Source organism: Pteropus alecto, unplaced genomic scaffold (assembly GCF_000325575.1).
Source record: "Pteropus alecto unplaced genomic scaffold, ASM32557v1 scaffold155, whole genome shotgun sequence".
NCBI lineage: Eukaryota > Metazoa > Chordata > Mammalia > Chiroptera > Pteropodidae > Pteropus > Pteropus alecto.
The window spans coordinates 10,712,707-10,734,621 of record NW_006438113.1 but is presented as its reverse complement, the minus strand read 5'-3'; the positions used below and the strand labels follow the sequence as shown (position 1 = coordinate 10,734,621).

Genomic DNA, 21,915 nt, shown 5'->3' with positions numbered 1-21,915 from the left:
TGGACCCAGATATTAACTCAAGAAATGAAAACACATGTCCATACAAATACATGTACATGGATGTATATAGCGGCATTACTCACAACAGCCAAAATATAGAAACAATTGAAATGTCCATGAACAGCTGATTTGATAAACAAAATGTGGTATACCCACGTAATGAAATATTATTCAGCAATAAAAACGAATGATGTACTGATACATGCTACAACATGGATAAACCTTGAAAACATTATGCTAATTGAGGGAGGCCAGCCACAAAGGACCACGTATTATATAATTTCATTTATATGAATTGTCCAGAGTAGGTAAACCAATAGAGACAGAAAGTAGATTAGTGGTGCCTAAGACTGGGGCTTGGGGTAGTGAAATTGAGAGTGACTGAAAACAGGTAGCAGGTTTCTTTTTAGGGCGATGAAAATATTCTAAATTTTGTTGTGAAACAAAAATTGATTATGGTGATAGTTATACAACTCTGTACACATATGAAAAAACACTGAACTGTATATTTTAAATATATGAATTTTATAGGATTTAAATTATATCTCAGTAAAGCTGCTGAAACTTCAATTCATCATAATGAAAGAATATTATGATCAAAATTCATTTGGTTATTTCAGCCTATCCTTGACATCTACAGGATTAATAAAAATATAATCAAGAACACCTTCATAAATCAAGGTAGCTAGTCTACTGCTCACATATGACAAGGTTATAATGAGAAGAGAGAGCAGATTTTTTAAAACCACAATAAACAATCACAAAGTTACACACTGGTCAGATAGAGGAAAGAAGAGGTAACTTAAATAAGAATCTATAGAGACTATAGCACATCTCAGGTTTAATCTATTTTCCTTTGGTTCATATTTGGCTTTTAAAGACTGCTTATTGAATATGATTTTAAAATATAACAAATTTCTGTCAGGGAGACAGGTAAATTAGCTATGGTGACATGGTAGCTAAGCTCCAAAGGTGGCCCTTGATCCTGTTATTCATGCTTTTTTGTAGTTCCCTTCCACATAGAATCTGGATTGACCCTGTGACTAGTTTTTTAAATTACTAATAATTTAAATTAGATTTAAAATATCATAAAAAATTTTGAAGTTGGATAATGTGTATATGAAAGCTCATACACGTTTTGTATATTTGAACAAAACATATAGTGAGTTGTGCTATAATCTTTATAGATTCTTATTTAAGTTACCTCTTCTTCCATGTGACCAGTATATAACTTTGTGGTTGTTTATTGTGGTTTTTAAAAATCTGCTTCCTACTTTTTTGTTTTGTTTTGTTTCATTTTAACCAATAAAATACAGTGCAAGTGGCATTGGACAGGTTCTAGACCTAAGCCTTAGGAATACTGTAGTTAAGTTTTGGGTGAGTCAAACATACATGGATTTTTGACTTCATGGTGGGTCGGTGCCCCTGATCCCTGAGTTGTTCAAGGGTCAGCTGTACTTGGCAATTTTTGCCTTTGTGGTTTTGAAGAGTCCTAAACTGCCATGTAAGAAGCCTGTTTGCCCTGCTGGAGAGATCACGTGGAGAAGTGAATTAAAGAGACCCTGCAGAAAGGCGAGACCCTGAAACTGCATGGAGAAAGAGGCCCAGCCATCGCAGCAGCTCATCTAAGCCCAGCCTTCTAGCCATTCTCACCAAGGCATCAGACACGTGAGAGTACCATCTGACATCACATGGAGCAGAACTGCCCAGCAGAGGCCAATCGATCCATAAAATCATGACAGATAATACAATGAAGTCACTGAATTTTGCAGTGGTTTATAATGCAGCCATAAATAATTGAAATGAATACTTTTGTTTTGTTTTCCATAATCTTCTAATCCCATAGGTGTTTGTGGGCTTTGCTGTTCTTAGAGTTCTATGAGGAAGAAACTACCCGTTTTTCATTTTTAAACTTTTTATTTGGAAATAATTTCAAATTTACAAAAAAAAGTTGCACAATAGTACAGAGAGCTTTCATACACCTTTCATCTTGATCCAACACTTAATATTATTTCGAATCACTTGAGACTAAATTGTAGACATGATGCCCCATTAACTTTTAATGTTTCAGTTTATATTTCTTGAGTGCAAGGATACAGTACAATAATCAAACTTAGGAAATTAACATTGATGCAGTAATATTATCTAATCTATGGACCCAATTTAAAGCTCATCTATTATCTCAATATTGTCTCTTACTGGTCCTGGATTTGATCTAGGATTATGTGTTATGTTTAGTTGTCATGTCTCTTTAGTCTCCTTCAATCTGGAACTGTTTCTCAGTTTCTCAGTTATCTTTCATGACCTTGATGGTTTTGAAAAGCCCAAGCCAGTTGTTTTGAGAATGTTCCTCAATTATGAGGTTTTGTTAGATATATCTTTATAATTTATACATTTTGGCAGGAATATCACAGTAGTGATGCTGTACTAGTTTCCAGGCATTATATGAGGCATATTATGTCAATTTGTTTCATTAAGGTTGATGTTAACTTTTATCACTTAGCTAAGATGTCTGCCAGGTTCTCCATTGTAAAATAATTAATAATTGTTTTGTGGAAAGAATCTTTGAGATCATGTGAATATCTTGTTTCTTGTCAAATTTTCACTAGTTTTAACATACATTAATGATTCTAATTTGAATAAATTATTACTCTGATGATTACCAAATAGGGTTTTCTAATCCTATCATTCCTTCTAGATTTATTAGGTAGGATAAAGTTTTCCTTTCTCCCTAATTAATTAATTAATATCAACATGGACTCAAAGTTTCTCTATTACTCACGGGATTACAATCTGTTATTATTAGTATTTATTTGGATGTTCAAACTGTCCTAAACTTGGCCAGAGGGTGCCCCTTCGAGCAGATTACTGTGTCCCCATCATTCTTTGAGATCTTTTTTACTTTCTGGTGTCATGAAATGTTACAAACACATCTTGTATTTTCTCTTCTCCAGCTCTGGAGTTAGCCATTTCTTCAAGGAGCCCTGGTTCTTTCTCTCTTTTTTTTAAAATTATTATTATGAAAAAAAATTTTTTAGTCTTTTTTTTTCAGTGGATAATGATATCTACAAATAAGGATCTAAATTTACTCATTGCTATAGGAAGACATAATCGCTTCTAGACCCTCTCAGTAAACAGAGCTAGAAAACACACACACACACACACACACACACACACACACTCACACACACGCACCCACCCACTATATTTGTCTGTTTATCTAAACAGACCATGATACTGATTTCGCTAATTCCTATGTGACACTCAGGGAATATTCTAGTTTTCCAGTTTCCATAGTTGTAACTTCTTTCTCTGACAGTGAGAAATCTGTATTTATTTATTTGTTTAACCCCGAAAACACCTACTTCTACCCCTTACTGTGTACCAGTGGAAATCTTGGCCCCAGTGAAAGGGAAGATGAGAAAAGGCTTTTTTTTTTTTTTTGGTGTGTCAAAACTTAAGCAATATACAGCAAACATTTATGTATATTCAACTATTTTGACCAAGCAGTTCACAGACCATTCATTTTCCTAAGTAACAAAAAGGATAAGCAAGTTTGTTTAAAGCTCCATATATTATCATTAACAAAGATTTTAGCAAACTAGTTTTTCAGTGGCATCTCTGAGAGCAGTGGAAAGATGAGATCATGAACTGGAAGAAGCTGGGTTTAATTTCTGTCTCTAAGACTTAATAGAACAACCTTGGGTTAATTTCCTAATTTCTCTGAAATGCAGTTTCCTCTTCTGTAAAATAGAGATAAATGAAAGACATTATTGTTTTTAGGATTAAATGAAACAATGTATGTGCAATGGATTGTCTTGATACAGACTGGATTTTGAGATCTTTAGAGCTGAATAAAATCTGTTACTGAAAAGTTACAACCAGTTTTTTTCCTGCTAAGAATTGCAAATTTTGATACACATAAAGTCCTTTGCTCTTTGTTCTGGAAAAACCAACACTTTGCTTTTAAATTATGCGAATATAAACAAAGTATCTACCCATTGTTCTTGGGAGAAAAACTGAATTCAGTAAACGAATTCAAATTTACTGGTTTTGGATCAAAAATTATATGTTTGATCATGTAAATTGGGTGTATCTTTTATTGACTTTGAAGGGAAACCTGCTCTTTCCTCTGTGAAGTTAGGCTGCCCCATGCCTATAAAATATTGCTCATTTTTGGAGACTTGTGTAATTTTTTTTAGTTGTTGTTTTTTTTTTTTTTTTTTTTTTTTTTGAGGGAACCCTGAGAACTATAGGAAGGACCACAGGCATGAACTTCACCTAATGTTGGAGGAGATACAATGCACAATGACAGCTCTGGGCTATTGCTGCTCTTCACATGGTAGTTTTTAGACTGTATCGATTCTAGATGTGTAAGTCCGGGTCCTCTGAAAAGAATCAAGATAATATTAAATGTGCAAGAAATTTGTTGATGATAGCCAGTCTGACAGGCGTGAGGTGATATCTCATGTGGTTTTAATTTGCATTTCTCTGATCATTAGTGACCTTGAGCATTTTTTCATATGTCTATTGGCCATCTGTATGTCCTCTTTGGAGGAATATCTATTCAGGTCTTCTGCCCATTTTTTTAATTGTTCATTTCGTTGTTGTTGTTGTTGAGTTGTACAAGTTCTTTATAAATTTTGGATAGTAACCCCTTGTCAGATGTATTACAGGCAAATGTCTTCTCCCATTTAGTAGGTTGTCTTTTTGTTTGTCGATGGTTTCCTTTGCTGTGCAAAATCTTTTTAGTTTGATGTAGTCCCATTGGTTCATTTTTTCTTTTGTTTCCTTTGTCCAAGGAGATGGTTCAGAAAAAAAATTACTAACAGCAATATCAGAGAGTTTCCTATCTATGTTTTTTTCTAGAAGTTTTATGGTTTCAGGTCTTACATTTATGTCTTTAATCCATTTTGAATTTATTCTTGTATATGGTGTAAGAAGAAGGTCCACTTTCATTTTTTTTTTGTATATATCTGTCCAGTTTTCCCAGCACCATTTGTTGAAGAGACTGTCTTTATCCTATTGTTTATTCTTGCCTCCTTTGGTACAGATTAAATGATCATATACGCATGGATTTATTTTGGGCTCTCTATTTTGTTTAATTGATCTATGTGTCTGTTTTTATGCCAGTGCCATGCTGTTTTGCTTACTATAGCTTTGTAGTATAGTTTGATATCTGGTAGTATGATACCTCCAACTTTGTTCTTCTCTCTCAAGATTGTCATGGCTATTTGAGATCTTTTATAGTTCCATATAAATTTTCAGATTATTTGTTCTAGTTCTCTGAAAAATGCCATTGGTATCTTGATAGGGATTGCATTGAATCTATATACTGCTTTGGGTAGTATGGCCATTTTAATGATGTTGATTCTTCTGACACATGAGCATGGTATATGCTTCCAGTTATTTGTATCTTCTTCAATTTCTTTTTTCAATGACTTATAATTTTCTGAGAACAGGTGTTTTATCTCCTTGGTTAATTTGATTCCTAGCTATTTTATTGTTTTTGATGCGATTGTGAATGGGAAGTTTCTTTAACTTTTCTAAGTAGCAGGTGGCTTTAACCAAAGTCTACATAGAAGAGAGAATGAAGGCAACAATTTATGGTTCTCTTATTGACTTTATCCTTCTCGATTTGGAGAACAGAAAAGAGATAGAAAGGAAGAGGAAAAAAGGTGGACATTTCATTTGCTCTCCCTTCTTTGTCTTGCTTAGTTTTGATGAAGGAAAGGAGTACTCCATGAGCGGTCCAAGAGTTCTGAATAGCTCTGAGGGGCAGACAATGGATAGTACTCAAGTACAAGTGTCTGGTGAAGCTGCTCCATTTTGAGGTGGCTCGTTTGGATTGGTTATACACTTAATAGAGAGTATCTACAAGAGAATCTTGGTCCAGATTCACCTAGAGTTGTGGGGGCAAGTGTCTTATCCCTCCAATCTGTCTGTGGTACTCTGCTTTGTGTTTTGTGCCCCTGCCTTAATAAATGGTCCTTACATAACATGACAGATAATTATCCCTTGAGCTTCATCTCAACTCCAAACATATGCTTAACGCCTTTAGTTACTAACCCATGGCAACATTGTTAGTTGGTTAACCTAACCACCATTCCTAACTACTCTTTCTTTTACCTCCCTCTCATTACAGAGGCTAGAAAGCAAACTGTACTCACTTTGCAGCCTCCCAATTCAGCTAAAAGACTTAAAAAGAAGTCTCCTGAGGAGCTTCTGGGAAAGTTTTGCCCTCACTAACACGTGAATAGAAACACTTTAAGAAAAGACCTCCTTGAGGCAATAAACACCAAGATGAAAAGTTCAAATATCAAGTATGGCAGAATGAAGATAGAAAAGAGCTAGAACCCTTGAAGACTGATCAGCTGAATTAAAGTCACCCACTATCAATCTCCAATTATTTTGTTATGTGAGGAAAGTAAATTCCTATTTGTTTATACTTCCCCACATATTTATAGTACAGTTATCCCTCGGTATCTGCAGGGGATTGGTTACAGGACCCTCATGGATACCAAAATCCTCAGATGTTCAAGTCCCTTATATAAAATGGTGTAGAATTTGCATATAAGCTACACAATCCTCCAGTATGCTTTAAATCATCTCTAAATTACTTATCGTACATAATACAAGGTAAATGCTATGTAAATAGTTGTTATACCATATTGTTCAGAGAATAATGACAAGAAAACAAAATCTGTACATATTCAGTACAAGTACAACCTTCATAGGCCTAACTACATAGTACATAGCACATGTCAGCAACTATGTAATACTTTTTTCTGAATCTTTTCAATTCGTGATTGGTTGAATCAGCAGATATGGAACCCACAAACATAGGGGGCCAACTGCACTCTTTATTCCTTTGTATAGATACCATTTCCTTCTGTCTGAAAAACTTCCTTTAACATTCCTTGTATGCACATCTACTAGTGAAAGATTTTTCAATTTTCTATATGTGAAAAAGTTTTTATTTTGCCTTCATATTTTATTTTTATTTTTTATTAAAAATTATTGGAGTGACACTGATTAACAAAATCAAATAAATTTCAACAGAAAGTCATATATGTTGCATTGTGTGTTCACTACCTAGAGTTAGATTTTCTTTCGTCACCAAATATTTGACCCCTTTTACCCCATCTAAAAAATATGGAATGCTTCGCGAATTTGCGTGTCATCCTTGTGCAGGGGCTAATCTTCTCTGTATCATTCCAATTTTAGTATATGTGCTGCTGCAGCAGGCACCACCTTCATTTTTGAGAGGTGTTTTCACTGGACATAGAATTCTAGGTTGATAGCTTTTTTCTTTTTTCCTTTTTTTTCAGTAAAGATATTACTCTACTAATTTCTGACTTACATTGTTCCTAATTTTGATGTTATTCTTAGCATTGTTCCTTTACATAAAGTTTAATTTTTCTCTGGCTGCTTTTAAGATTTTCTCTTTGTTACTTGTTTTAAGCAATTTGATTATTATGTACCTTGGTATAGTTTTCTCTATATTATTTTTACTTGAGGTTCATTGAGCTTCTTTGATCTGCAGCTTTATAGTTTTCATAAAATATAGAAAAAATTTGGCTTTTATTTCTGCAGCTTTTTTTTGTGCTTCCCCCTGTACCCCACCTCCCCATTCGCACATTTCCTTCAAGGACTCTAAATGCACATATGTTAGGTGGCTGACAGTGGTTCCACACCTAACTGAAGGTCTCCATTTTCTTTGTTTTTAGCCTTATTTCTCTGCGTGTCATTTTGGATAGTTTCAGGTGCTATGACTTTAGGTTCACTTCAGGTTCTTTTTCAGTGTTTAATCTGCTGTTAATCCCATCCAGTGTATTTTTTAAAATCTCAGACACTATATTTTTTATTTCTAGCTATTCTGTTTGGTCTTTTTCCTGTCATCTTCCAAGTTCTAAATTAACATGATTATGTTTTTCTCTACTTAAGTTTGTAGATTATAGTTATAGTAACTGTTTTAGTGAGTTTGTTTACTAATTCAATTATTTATATAATTTCTTGGTGGGTTTCAATAAATTGATTTTAGACTTTTATAATACACATTAGACATTTATGTAGAAGGTGTTCCATTTTTCAAAGAAATTTTCCCTATTTCCTTGTCTTTGCTATCTTCTTCAGAGCAATAAACAGTAATTACTACTCACATAAATAAGCTGCTCCATGTGTCGAGAAGTAATTATAACTTTATGTTTTAAGTCATTATCATTTCCAAAGTCTCCCTTTAATTTTATTGCACTGTCTCACTGAACTGTTTCACAGTAAAATTGTACTCTACCGAAATTCTAAGAGCCTGAACAAAAGCTAGAGGCCCAAGGATGTTTAGGTATTAATTTAGTAACACTATCTATTGGCACAAACCTTCTATTTATTCATATTATTAAAACTTCAATAATAGAAATAAAGCTACTTTGATTGAAAAGGAACTCAGGAATGAGATCTTTAAGTATAACTACATTTTAAATATAAATACCATGTATTTCCTGATTAGTAACAGGTGAATGTTTAAATTATCTATCCTGAATTCTGGTGTTAGAGAAAAAGGTCAGAGACAATCACAAAGAAGGTGCTTCAGATTATCAGGTCCATTTTGAAAACAATGAAGTCCTCTGGGACAATCACTTTAGTCTTTCTTTTTATCATAGATTTCTGTTGGTCCTTTTGTCGGTAATCCATTTATGTCTGCACCCTTATGGTCTACTTTGCCTTTGCTTTTATCATTGGATTCTTGTATTGCTTTTCAAGGCCACATACAACTAACATAGGGGGAAATCAGAAGGTAGATGTATGGCTCCAGGAACTTTTTGTAGACCCAAAGCAGAACTGGGATGACAATACAAGGAATGCACACCATTGTCCCAGGCTTGAGTTCCTGAACTGAGACCACCAAACCCAAATGGTGAACTGTTGTTGTTGTTGTTGTTGTTGTTGTTTTTAATGGGCTGTATTTTTCTGCTTCTTTGCATGCCTGGCAATTTTTTTAATTAAATGCCAGACCTTTGAATTTTATCTTGTTGGTTGCTGGATAGTCTTGTTTAAAATATTTTTGTGTGTGTGAGCTTTGTTCTGGAATGCAATTAAGTTACTTTGACAGAATTTGATCCTTTCAGGTCTTTCTTTATTTAAGTTTGTTAAAAACTTAAGGTTGAACAACCTTTAGTCTAGGGTTAATTTTGGCTCACTACTGAGGTGATACCTTTTTGAGTATGCTACTTGATGTCCCATGTATTATGAGATTTTTCCATTTTAGCTGTTGGGAATATGAACTAGTCCCAATCTCGTGTGAGCTCTATGAATTATTCCACCAGCCTTGGGTAGTTTTCTCACATGTATATTCTGAAGAGTAGCCAGATGAAGACTCAAAGGTCATCTTCTGCCATCTCCAGGGCTCTCTTTCAGTACAGCGGTCTCCTATCTCGTACTCTTTCCTGTGAATTGCAGACTCTTTGACTTCCCTGTACTCACAGCAAAATCTTCTCAACTCAGGGAGACTGTGAACTTTTTGAGTTCTTCCTCCTTGGCACTGACCAAGACATGTAGTACCAGTTATCCAATGTTTGAAAATGTGTTGTGTATTTTTTAATCTTTTTTTTAGTTTTTAGGCAAAAGGGTAAATCTGGTCTTTATTACTCTGTATTGGTCAAAATTAAAAGTTAACCTTCTATTTGTTTCTGCCAGTCTTAGGATTTCTTTTATTTTCAGTTAAAAAGTTTCTTAATAAATACATACCTCTCTGTAATCATTTAGGAGGCCAATTTTTATTCTGACTAAAACATAATCTTTACTATTTATCAAACAAAGAATTAAATCATTTGAATGGTGTTATATTAAAGTAATTATCATTAAAAAAGAGATGACTATCATTATCACTATATGTGACATATTGAAGGTTTTAGCTAACACAGTAAGATAAGAAAATAAAGTATATGAAAATAAATATTGGAAATAAAGTGGCAAAGTAAATTTGATCTTTCAGATGATATGATTGTATAATATGAAAACCTAAGAGGCTATCAAAAATAAACTTTGTTTATGATTAATAAGATAATTTATCTTATGGCATATTTAAGAATAGTTTTTCTTTAAATTACAAATAACTTCCTGGAAAGGGTAATTTAAAAAAGTCATTCCAGTTGTCAACAAACTGTAAATACCTAGAAATAAATTTAATAAGCTAGGAATATCTGCATGTGAAAAAAAGAAATACATTTTATTGAAAGAACACAAACAAAAACTTTATAATAATAATCAGAGCATTCTGGGCAGGGCCTAGAAATTTGTATTTGTATTTCAATAAAGCTCTCTTTAGTTCATTCTGAGGTGTAGCCAAATTTTAGAACTATTGACCTAGATATCTGGAAGACTCCATGTCCCTAAATATTTTGCCTGTTGTCCTACCACAATACATGAAATTCTAATGTTACACTTAAATTGATGTGCAAATGTTATCAATGTATACCAGTGACAGAGGCCTAACTTAAACAAACTGGCTAACACAACTGAGAAGAGGGAGGAGAACTTTTTCAGTTATGGCTTGTTCCAATGATTCTAATGATGTTATCTGGGATTAGGTCTTTTCATTTCTTAGAATACTCTCTCCAATTAATGGATAAGAAAGCTGTTTTCAGGCTATGAATCACAATTGTGAACCAGGTAGGGAGAAGAGAGAGAGGGGAGAGAAAGAGAGAGAGAGAATTAGAATTTTCTAATAGATTAGCATAATAGTTCTCAAGAATCTCTTGCCAATCATAGGCCACATGCTTATCACTGAGTAGGAAAAAAGATGTGGTTAGCCTCATCTGAATCATCTTGAATAATTTTTAGAAGTGTACAGAGTTCCTGAGATCAAAAAGTTTGAGAACTGCTGACATATGTAAAAGTTAGCTATCATACAATTTTGCTATGTAGTGGTATTACTTACTAGGGTTAATCTGGGATCTGTAAAAACATTACTGAAAGAAGTACTCTGTACATAGAAATCTAAAAGGACTTAAAGTTCCATTTGATGGATTAAGACAACCCATGGGAATGAAGGAGATACAAAAAAATCATCTTTTGTACAACTAAGAAAATAGAATGTCCTCTGATTATTCCTTTATCATCATAAGTACTTAAAATGTACAAATTAAAGATTGTTGAGAAATGTTTAGAAGATATGATTGAGTGTTCAGTTATTTTCAAAAGAACAGCAGGACAAGATAATACATAAAATAGAGTAGGCAATAGCATGGGAAAATTAGAAGGAGCAAGACACATTACATTAAATAAATGGATTCTAAGAAAAATGAATATATGTATTCAACCAAGAGACATATATGACTGTTCGTAGATGTTTTATTTATACAGCCATATTTTTGAAAAAATTAAATGTCCACCAACAATAAAAAGGGTACATTTTTGTATATCCATGAAATGAAATACTATACAGCAATAACAGAGGACAGACTATTGCTAGACGTAAGTATATAGATGAATCTCACAGATATAATGGCTAGTGGAAGAAGCCAGGCACGAAATGTATATACTGTATGATTTCATTTCTGTAAATTTCAGGAACAGGTAAAATTAATCTATGATGGTTGAAATCAGGTTAGTGGATATTTATGGGGGAGGGGTATATTAGATATCTATTCTGTGTAACAAATTACCCAAAATTATAATTGCATAAACAACAGAAAACATTTATTATCTCACATAAAATTTCTCTGGGTCAGGGCTTCAGGAACACTTTATCTGAGTGGTTCTGGTTCGAGATCTCTCATGAGGTTTCAGTCAAGGTATCAACCAGGCTGCAGTCATCTGAATGTTATGCTTTAATAACATTTTTTCAAAAAAGCAATAGCCTTCATACACATGTTGCTATACTGGAAGCTCTGTCTTCTTCCCTGTTTCTATGTACCTGGCATAGTCTGACACACAGTAAGTGCCCTATGTCAATTTAGCCTCTTTTGGTTACAAGTGGAAGGAAATCCAATCAAACTGGCTTAAACCACAGGAGAGTTTAATTTGCTCCATGTACTGGTTCGTGTTAACTGGACTGGACCATGATACACATGTTGCTATACTGGAAGCTCTGTCTTCTTCCCTGTTTCTATGTACCTGGCATAGTCTGACACACAGTAAGTGCCCTATGTCAATTTAGCCTCTTTTGGTTACAAGTGGAAGAAAATCCAATCAAACTGGCTTAAACCGCAGGAGAGTTTAATTTGCTCCATGTACTGGTTCGTGTCAACTGGACTGGACCATGGGATGCCCAGATATTTGGTCAAACATTATTCTGTGTGTTTCTGTGATGGTGTTTTTGGATGAAATTAACATTTAAATTAATAGCCTGAGTAAAGAAGATTGCCTTTCTTAATGTGAGTGGGTCTCATGCAGTCAACTGAAGTCCTGAGTTGAACAAAAAGGGTGATCCTTCCTTGAATAAGGGATAATTCTTTACTGCCTGACTGCCTTCCAACTGAGACATCAGCTTTTTTCCTGCTTTCAGACTACAACTGAAGCGTGGACTTTTCTTGGGTCCTGAGCCTGCCAGCCTTTGACAGGAATCACACTGTCAGCTCTCCTGGTTCACAGGCCTTCAGGCTTGGACTAGAACTAAACAATTGCTTTCCTGAATCTCCAGACTGACAATTCATCCTGCAGATCTTGGGACTTGCCCTCCTCCATAATGTCATGAGCCAATTCTTTACATACCTTTGGTTCTTATTGGTTCTGTTTCTCAGGACAACTGTGACTAATACACTCAGGAATTAAAAAATCCTGAGGTCTGCCTGGCTTCAGGTGAAGATCGAATCCAAAATAAAAATTTAGAAGATGTCTCTCCCCCCGACTCCATGTTGCCTGCAAATCCAAGCTCCTTCTGATGTTCCTCAGAGCTCTGGACATCCCATTATGAAAGTAAAATGGCTGCAGATTCTTCCCATTTTCACATCATACCTTGAGGGGAAGAGAAAGCATGTCTTTGGTAGCTCCTATGCCTGGGGGTCACTCTTTCTCAAATTGGATCAATTGCTCCTTCTTGAACCAATCACTATAAGCAGATGGATAGACAATATTGATTGGCTCATGCCTATCAAGGACTACCCCTGCAGCTGTGCTCCTGTGCATCAGAAAAGGGCAAGTACATACATCAGGAAAATGAAAGGTTTTTAGGTCTCTTAGCTTAGTTTTATTGGGTAGAATTTAATACTTGGCTATCGTAGCTGCAAGAGAGCCTGGGGAATTTAGTATATTTTGCTTGGTCAGATAAGAGGAAGGGGAAATAAATTTTGGATGGACAGCTAGCAGTGTCTTTCACACTAACAAGAAAGAATGAGGTTACTATACAAAGCATCGTTCATCCCTTAGGTTTGGGTAGGGGACCACTTTCTTTGAGGATGTTTGCCTCCTCTGACAGATTATATTTTCCAAATGTTCTCTTTAAATATGTGACGTTGATATTTCTCTATCAAGTTAATGGGGTTTATGTTCCCTTCCTGGAACCTGGGCAGGGAACATAATATTGTGACTTGCAAGACTAGGTTAGAAAAGGTGATATAGCTTCTGCCTAGCTCTTGATCTCATAGGAGATGTACTTTTGGAGTTCTGAGCTTTATATAAGAAGTCTGATTACACTCAAGCCTGCATGCTTGAGAGACCATGGGAGGGACCCCATAGAAATAGAAAGAGATGCTTGAAAGGCTCCATCATTTAAGCCCTCAGCTCTTTGAGTCTTCCCAGTCTGGGTATCAGACATGATTAAAGAGGCTTTCGAGATGACCTCAGGTATAGCTACCATCTGACTGCAACTTCATGAGAGATTCTGAGCTAAAACATCTCAGCCGACCCACTTCCAAATTCCCGAGCCTCAGAAAACATGAAAGATAATAAAAGATTTTTGTTTTGGAGTAATATATATGCAGCAATAGATAACTAATATACTTCTCCAAAATACCAGATTCTATAATCTAAGGATGAAGGAGAGAATGTCTATTGGGGAGGCAAGCAATAGTGTTTGCCTCTCTCATAAGTAATAAATGTGTTAAAATAATTCAATGCCTATAAAAATAAAAATTTGAGGTTATTTTTCAAAGCATTATTTACAATAATGAAAAGTTAGAGACAACCTGAATGTTCAATAATAGTGAGATGCTTAAATAAATTATGATTTTTGTACACTTCAAATGTAATATAGCTATAAATTGTGTATAAAAATAAAATTTTGAAGATTATTCAATGTCATGGGCATATGTTCTTGATATAATAATGTTAAGGTGAAAATAGCAGGAATAAAAATTGAACATTATATTTTAAAAGGGTGAATTTTAAGGTATATAAATTATCTCGGTAAAAAATATGAGAAAAAATTGCATACACACATAAAAATATACATGAACTGGAAAAAGGCTGGAAAAGGACATATTAATAGTTATCTCTGAGAGATGGAATTTTACACATAATTTTTAATAGTCTTTGTAGCTTTCTTACTCAATGTAGAAGGTCGAAGTGCAAAAAAATGTGAGAAAATAAAAAAAAGTGTAAAACTGAAAATAGTTTAAATCATCATTGAATTTTTTAAAAAAAATTTGTTTATTTTATGTTGACATTGGTTAACAAAATCCAATAAGTTTCAGTTGTACACTTTAACAGCTGTGTTCGCCTTCCATAGTTAGATTTCTTTCTGTCATCACATATTTGACTCCTTTTACCCCCTCTACCTTTCCCCTTCCCTCCCTCGCTTCTCCCCCACACCCTCTGGTAACCACTAGTTTATTGTCCATGTCTATGAGTCTCTGTTTGTTTGTCCTGTTTGTGTGTTGCTTTCAGGTTTATGTCCCACATACAAGTAATATCATGTAGTTTTCAATTTTTCTGTCTGGCTTATTTCGCTTAGCATGATTATCTCGAGGTCCATCCATGTTGTCGTAAATGGCAGTATTTCATCTCTTCTTATGGTTGAGTAATATTCCATTGTATATATATACCACAGCTTCTTTAGCCAATCATCTATTGTAGGACACGTCGGTTGCTTCCATGTCCTGGCCACTGTGAATAATGCTGCTATGAACATCGGTGTGCAAATATCTTTTCGGATATGAGTTTTCAAGTCTTTGGGGTAAATATCCAGTAGAGGGATTGCAGGATCATGTGGTAGATCGATTCTTAGTTTTTTGAGGAACCTCCATACTGTTATCCATAGTGGCTGTATCAATTTGCACTCCTACCAGCAGTATATGAAGGTTCCTTTTTCTCTGCATTCTCTCCAACATTTCTTATTACTTGTCCTGTTGATTATAGCTATTCTAACAGGTGTGAGATGGTATCTCATTTTGGTTTTGATTTGCATTTCCCTAATAGCTAGTGATGTCGAGCATCTTTTCATATGTTTGTTGGCCATTTGTATGTCTTATTGGGAGAAGTGTCTGCTCAGGTCCTCTTCCCATTTTTTGATTAGATCGTTTTTTTGGTTGTTTTTGAGTTGTATGAGTTCTTTGTATATTTTGGATATTAGGGCCTCATCGGAGGCATTACTTGCAAATATATTTTCCCATTTGGATTGTTGTTTCTTTACTTTTTTGATCATTTCTTTTGCTGAGCAGAAGCTTTTTAATTTTCTGTAGTCTCATTCATTTATTTTTGCTTTTACTTCCCTTGCTTTTGAGGTTAAATTCATAAAATCCTCTTTAAGTCCAAGGTCCTTAATCCTCATCGAACTTTTAAAAAATTCAAGGAAGAAGAGCAGAATCATATGGTAGTTCTATTTTTAATTTTTTGAGGAACCTCTATACTGTCTTCTATAATGGCTGTACCAATTTATATTTCCAAAAGTGTATAAGGATTCACTTTTATCCACATCCTTCCCAACTCTTGTTATTTGTTGACTTTTTGATAATAGCCAACCTAACAGATGTGAAGTGATATTTCAACCTGGTTTTGATTTACATTTCCCTGATGATTAGTGATATTGAACACCTTTTTATGTAACTGTTGGCCATTTGGATGTCTTCTTTGGAAAATGCAATCCCACTTCTGAACATATATCCAAAGGAAATGAAATCTAGATCTTAAAGAGATATCTGCACTCCCATGTTCATTGAAGTGTAAGTCACAATAGCCAATACAGGAAATATCCTAGGTGTCCGTTAAAGGATAAAGGAAATATGATATATGTATACGGTAGCATATAAGTCAGCCTTAGAAAAGAAGGAAATTCTGCCATTTGTGACAACACGGATGAACCTGGAAGACATTACGCTAAGTGAAATAAACCAGACACATAAAAATAGATACTGCACGATTTCTCATATACGTGGAATCTAAAGCATTTAAACTCATAGAAACAGAGTAGAAGGAAGATTTTCAGGGCATGGGGATGTGGTGAGAGAAAGGGAAAGATGTTGGTCAAAGGGTAAAAACTCTCAGTTATAAGCTAAATAGGTTCTGGAGACCTAATGTACAGTATGGTGACTACAGTTAATAATGTATTATATACTTGAAAATTTCTAAGAGACTAGATCTTAAGTATTCTCATCACACACACACATGCACACACACAAAATGGTAACTACGTGAGGTAATGGATGCATTAATTAGCTTGATTGTGGTAATCATTTCACAATGTATATGTTTATTAAATATCATGTTGTATACCATATATAAACACATACACACATATAATTTTTATTTGTTAATTATATCTCAATAAAGCTAGGAAGGGGGAAGAAAAGAGCCACATTGTTTTCAAAGTGACAGGGGAAGTGGTTGTGGTTTTGGTGGGGGTGGAGGGTGGAGTGTGGTGTACTTGCAGCATTTGGGAGAGGGAAGGAAGGGCTACTGATTGAGCCACTGTGCGGTTCCAATGTGGGGACAGTGTGGAGATGGGGCTGGTGAGGTGGTCTGCACAGAGAGAAGGTACATCTGTGGTGAGTGGGGAATGCAGTGTGTGCATGTAAGTTGTAGATTCACCCATGTGGGCTTGAAGTATACTGGAGTGTATTGAGAAGGTGGAATTCCTTAGACACATAACCAAGATACAGCAGTCCAAACAGTGATCAGGAGAAGAGCACAGAAACTGGAGTAAAACTAGAGTATATTTAGTTAGCCTACCAACTAAATATAGAAGACTCAGGTTTTATATTCAGCTCTATCCTTGACTAAAACTTCCACAAATTGCGCTCACACTGATAGTTACTATGATGTCTCAATTTCCCAGTCTGTGTAATAAAAGAGAGCTATACTTCTTGTTTTCCACCTACCTCAGAGAATTGCTATGGACTTAAAAATATCGAAAGTTTCCTATGTGTAAAATATTGTCATTATCAAAAACTCTTCCTCAGTTATTTCTGACTGAGAACACTAATTTTTTTTTTTACCTATCTTATAATGTTTCCTATCATTAGTGGCCTTCAAACTAATTACATGGCAAAGAGTAATGTTGAGCTAGCCACAACCAAGAGCAAATGTCACACAGTCTTTAACCTCTGTATGTTATAATCTTGTGGAAATTTACCTTTTCATCCTTATCTTTGAGTTGTATGAATATTCACTTCAGTCTGACTAATTTAATCGCTGTTCCAGACCGTACTCCCACCTCCAGGAATGTCTGCCCTCTTGTCTGCCTAACCAAACATTATTCTTCTTTTGAGGCCAGATTTAGTTTCACTGTCCCATTAACTCTTTCTTACCCTCAGCCCATGGTGATTTCCTCTTGCTTGGAATTTGACCACTTGGGCTTCACCACATTGTTTGTGACTTAGTTCTATGATGGTTCTTAGTTTAGTGCAGGCTATAAATTGCCCTCTATCTCTCTGGTAACTTTTTCTGAATATTTATTATGTGCTAAGTCCTTTCTATTTAATGAGATTGAAAACATTATTATCTTCCCTTTTAGAGATGAGAAAATTGAAGATTTGTGACTTGCCATGTGTCAAATTGGAATCATGTGGCTAAGTGCCCAGGTATAAATCTGAGGTTCTATTACTGCGGAGGAAGAGCAGAACAGATATTGAGGGACATCTAGCAGTGACAGACAGGGGAGAAATGTAAAATAGTCACATAATAGAAAGACAATTGTGATAAGTGCTATGAAGGAGAAAGAATTTGTATAAGCAGCCTAAGCCAGGGCTTTGTAGTAAGAAGTCAGAGACAACGGACTAGACGAAGTGAGCCGAGAAGATAGATGTTTTAGTATTCTATTGATGTGCTTCTATTGCTTAAATTACGTCACAACCCCCATTTATTATTTTGTAAGAGTATAGGTCAGAAGTTCTGCATAGTGTGCCTGGGTTCTCTGCTCAGTATCATGAGGCTGAAATCCAGGTGTCAAATGAATTGAGTTCTCATCAGAAGGCTCTGGGGAAAAATCTGTTTCCAAGATCATTCTTCTTGTTGGCAGAATTCAGTTCCTTGCAGCTGTGGGAATGAGGTCCATGTTTCCTGCTGTCTGCCAGCCGGGGGCCACCCTCAGCTACAAGGAACTGAATCTTTAATTCAGCAATAGCTTGTCAAATCCTTCCAGAGCTTCTAATTTTTAACCTCCTCTTCTGTGATCAGTTGAAGAAAACTGTCTGCTTTAAGGGGGCTAATGCGATTACGTCAGTCCTGCCTGGGTAATTTCCCTATCTTAAATTCAACTGTGTTACATAATGTCATCTAGTTACAGAAGTAAAATCCATTATATTCACAGTCCAGGGGATTATACCAGGGGTGGGAAATCTACAGGGATATCTTAGAATTTTACCTACCACAGTAGGTGAAATTTAGACAAGCAGAGAGATCTTTCTAGTGGGGAAGAATGTAGACAAAAGCTCCAAAGTGGAACTCCATCATGGATTTTTGGAGATTGTGAATATGTCTGTGACTGCTCCAGTAATAATAATAATAATAATAATAATCATAGTGAATTTTACTCAGGGTCCCCTGGGTGCTTTATACAAATTCATTCACCAATCCTTACATCAGCTCTATGAGGGTCATCTTATTCCATTTTTTAAAGAAAGTCAGGCAGAGAGAAGAAAAGCCAGTTGCTAGAGTTTGATCTCAATCAAGTTGGAAAGCTGGAATATAGCTTGAGCTCTGGATAACCCTGAACTTGTCCTCTTTGCACTGTTTAACCCACCTGTCTGTGGGTCTGGTTGGGGAAGCAGAAAGTAGTAAGGTTGGTCTGAGCCCAGACTGTGGTGGGCATTGATGTTAATATGTGTTAAGTGCCACAGAAGATTTTAAAGGGTGCATGTGAATGTGTGTATTGGGGGACAGAAGTGGATACAGATGTGGATGGAGGGTAACACATGGCCTGGGCATGCAATGTGGTACAGTAAGTTTTCACTTAACATCATTGATAGGTTCTTGAAAACTATAACTTTATGCCAAAGGACCTATAACAAAACCAACTTCACCATAGGCTAATTGATATAAATTATTAGAGTTAAGTTTCTACAATATATTTCAGGTCACAAAAACATCACCAAACTTCTAAATAAAGCCTCTAACATTTAACATTGAAATAAATGTGAACTCTACATATATTAAGAAAGATCAATAAAAACAAGTAAGATAATGATTTTCCAACCCGTTTATTCAGGTCAGGTTCACGAGCGAACACACCGATCCCGGCAGCTCAGGTGCAAGGCAGGAACCCACCCTGGAGTGCAGGGCACACTCACACACATACATTCATGTTCGCTCAGACTGGAACAATTTAGACATGTCGAGTAACCTAACTTGCACATATTGGGGATGTGGGAAGGAACCAGAGGACCCAGAGAAAACTCACAGACTTGGAGAGAACATGCCAACTCCACACAGATAGTGGTCCTGAATGGAAACACCTTTTGTTTCTCATCAACATTGTAACGAAACAGCGTTGAAATACTGTATTTTAGGAGGTTGATATGGCCAGTCATGAGGAGCCTGGATTAGAAGATTGGAGGCAGGGGTAATGTTATAGTTAAAAGACTATATGATCAGTTCTCTGAATCTTGTTGCCAATTTATAAGAAATACATAGGACAGAAGACCATGTTAAACTGCACATATGCATATAATCAGCATAGTGGAGGCAGAGTGAAGATTATAGGAAAAAATTATATATAATTCCATCACCCAAATATTACTACATTTGTACCCCCCTTATCCTTGGGGGATATGTTCCAAGACTCTCCAGTGAATGCCTGAAACCATGGATAGTAGTGAACTCTATACTATGTTTTTTCCTAAGCATACATACCTATGATAGTTTAGTTTATAAATTAGGCCCAGTAAGAGATGAACAACAATAACTAATAATAAAATAGAATAATTATGACAATATACTGTGATAAAAGTTATGTGAATGTGGTCTCTCTCACAATATTCTATTGTATCATACTCACCCTTCTTCATGACGTGAGATGATAAAATATCTACGTGGTGAGAGGAAGTGAGGTGACTGAGACATTAAGTAAAATAAGGGTTACTTGAATTCAGGCACTGTGATACCACTACAGTGGATCTGATAACCTCCATGGCTACTAAGTGACTAAGAGACGTGTAACATATACAGTGTGGATACTGGACAAAGGGATGATTCATGTCCTGGGCAGGAAAGAGCGAAACATTGAAACATCGCGAGATTTAATCACACAACTCAGAATGGCACGCAGTTTAAAACTTATGAATTGTTTATTTCTGAATTTTTCATTTAGTTCAAACCGCCAGTTGACTATGGGTAATTGAAACTGTAGAAAGCAAAACCGTGGATAAGTAGGAGGACTACTATATTACTAATTGAAATAATGATCACAGAAAAGAGCTTTGGGAGCCGTGATGGGACTAGCCAAAAATTGCATTAGTTTTGACAAGAGTCTCCAAAATGAATGGGAGTTCCTAGGGAGCTGTTTAAAAATTAAGAGTCAGTCATGGTCAGACTTGGGTTACCAGCTATGTAACTAGGGCCAGGCTCATGGGTGTGTGATCAGTCTACTTAGTTATACAGGGCTTGCACTGAGAAGAGCTTTATATTTGGGGTCTAATTCTCTGCGGTTGCTGTCTTCATTCTTAACAATTTTAACTTTGACTTTGTATTTTAGAAGCCCAATAGAAAATGAAGCATGCACTGAGGATTTGGAACCTCAGCTTTTGCATGGTCCTGCCTCTAACCACCTCCCTTGGATGAGTTTTCAGCTGCTTGCTCCTCAGCCTCTAGCCCCTGACTCTGACCTGCCTAGTGACCACTGCTGCCCTCTGCTCTGCCTTGGGCAGGGTTCCATGTATACTACCAATGGTATCCAGGGGCGAGGCATGGAGGTGGCCACTCTCAACCCAAGCTATCAATACCACGGCATTTTTTGCAGTTGACTTGATGTGGGTGAGCCTCTTGTCCTCTCTTGATGCAGTAATTGAGAGAGTTTCAGTGTAGAGGCTGCAACACCTTAAGAGGTCACCTATTTGCTGTGGGGTGGGGAGGCAGGCCTGCAAGAAGAGGAGATGCCTGGTAAGGCCTCCTCGTCCCTAGCAGGGAACAGCATGTCGGTCCAGCAGCGGGCAAGAAGGGACTCTAGGCAACCAGTGGTTCCATGGGCCCCCAAGTTCCTGTACGGGGTGGTATTTACCACAAAAGTATTCCCCTGTCCAGGGACTACCACATTAAATAGCAAATTAAGAAATACCACGACAGGTTGAGAAAGAGAACACCAAAGAAAGAATCAAGCTTTACATTTTAGTATCTTTAACAGTATGCTTTCTTGTTTTTTGAATAAGAGGATTCACATTTTTGTTTTGTGCCAGGCCCTACAAATTGAGTAGTTGATCTTATGTGTAATCGTAAACAAAGGGCTCATATAGTGCCTAGAACTTAGTCAGTACTAAATAAATGTTATCTTCAAATGGAGTTATAGAAATCCATTGCCTATAAGGCTATGGAAGCCGTTAACAAAAAAAC

The 21,915-nt window shown here is 36.0% G+C and overlaps 1 non-coding gene and 1 pseudogene across 1 annotated transcript; both read right to left on the bottom strand.

The window, feature by feature from the left end:
* Nucleotides 1-7,149: 7,149 nt before the first annotated feature.
* Nucleotides 7,150-7,251, bottom strand: LOC112482795. The gene has a single exon (XR_003047406.1). It is a non-coding gene; the product is annotated as a U6 spliceosomal RNA (small nuclear RNA).
* A 1,387-nt stretch (nucleotides 7,252-8,638) lies between these two features.
* Nucleotides 8,639-8,869, bottom strand: LOC102879847 (annotated as a pseudogene).
* Nucleotides 8,870-21,915: the final 13,046 nt, after the last annotated feature.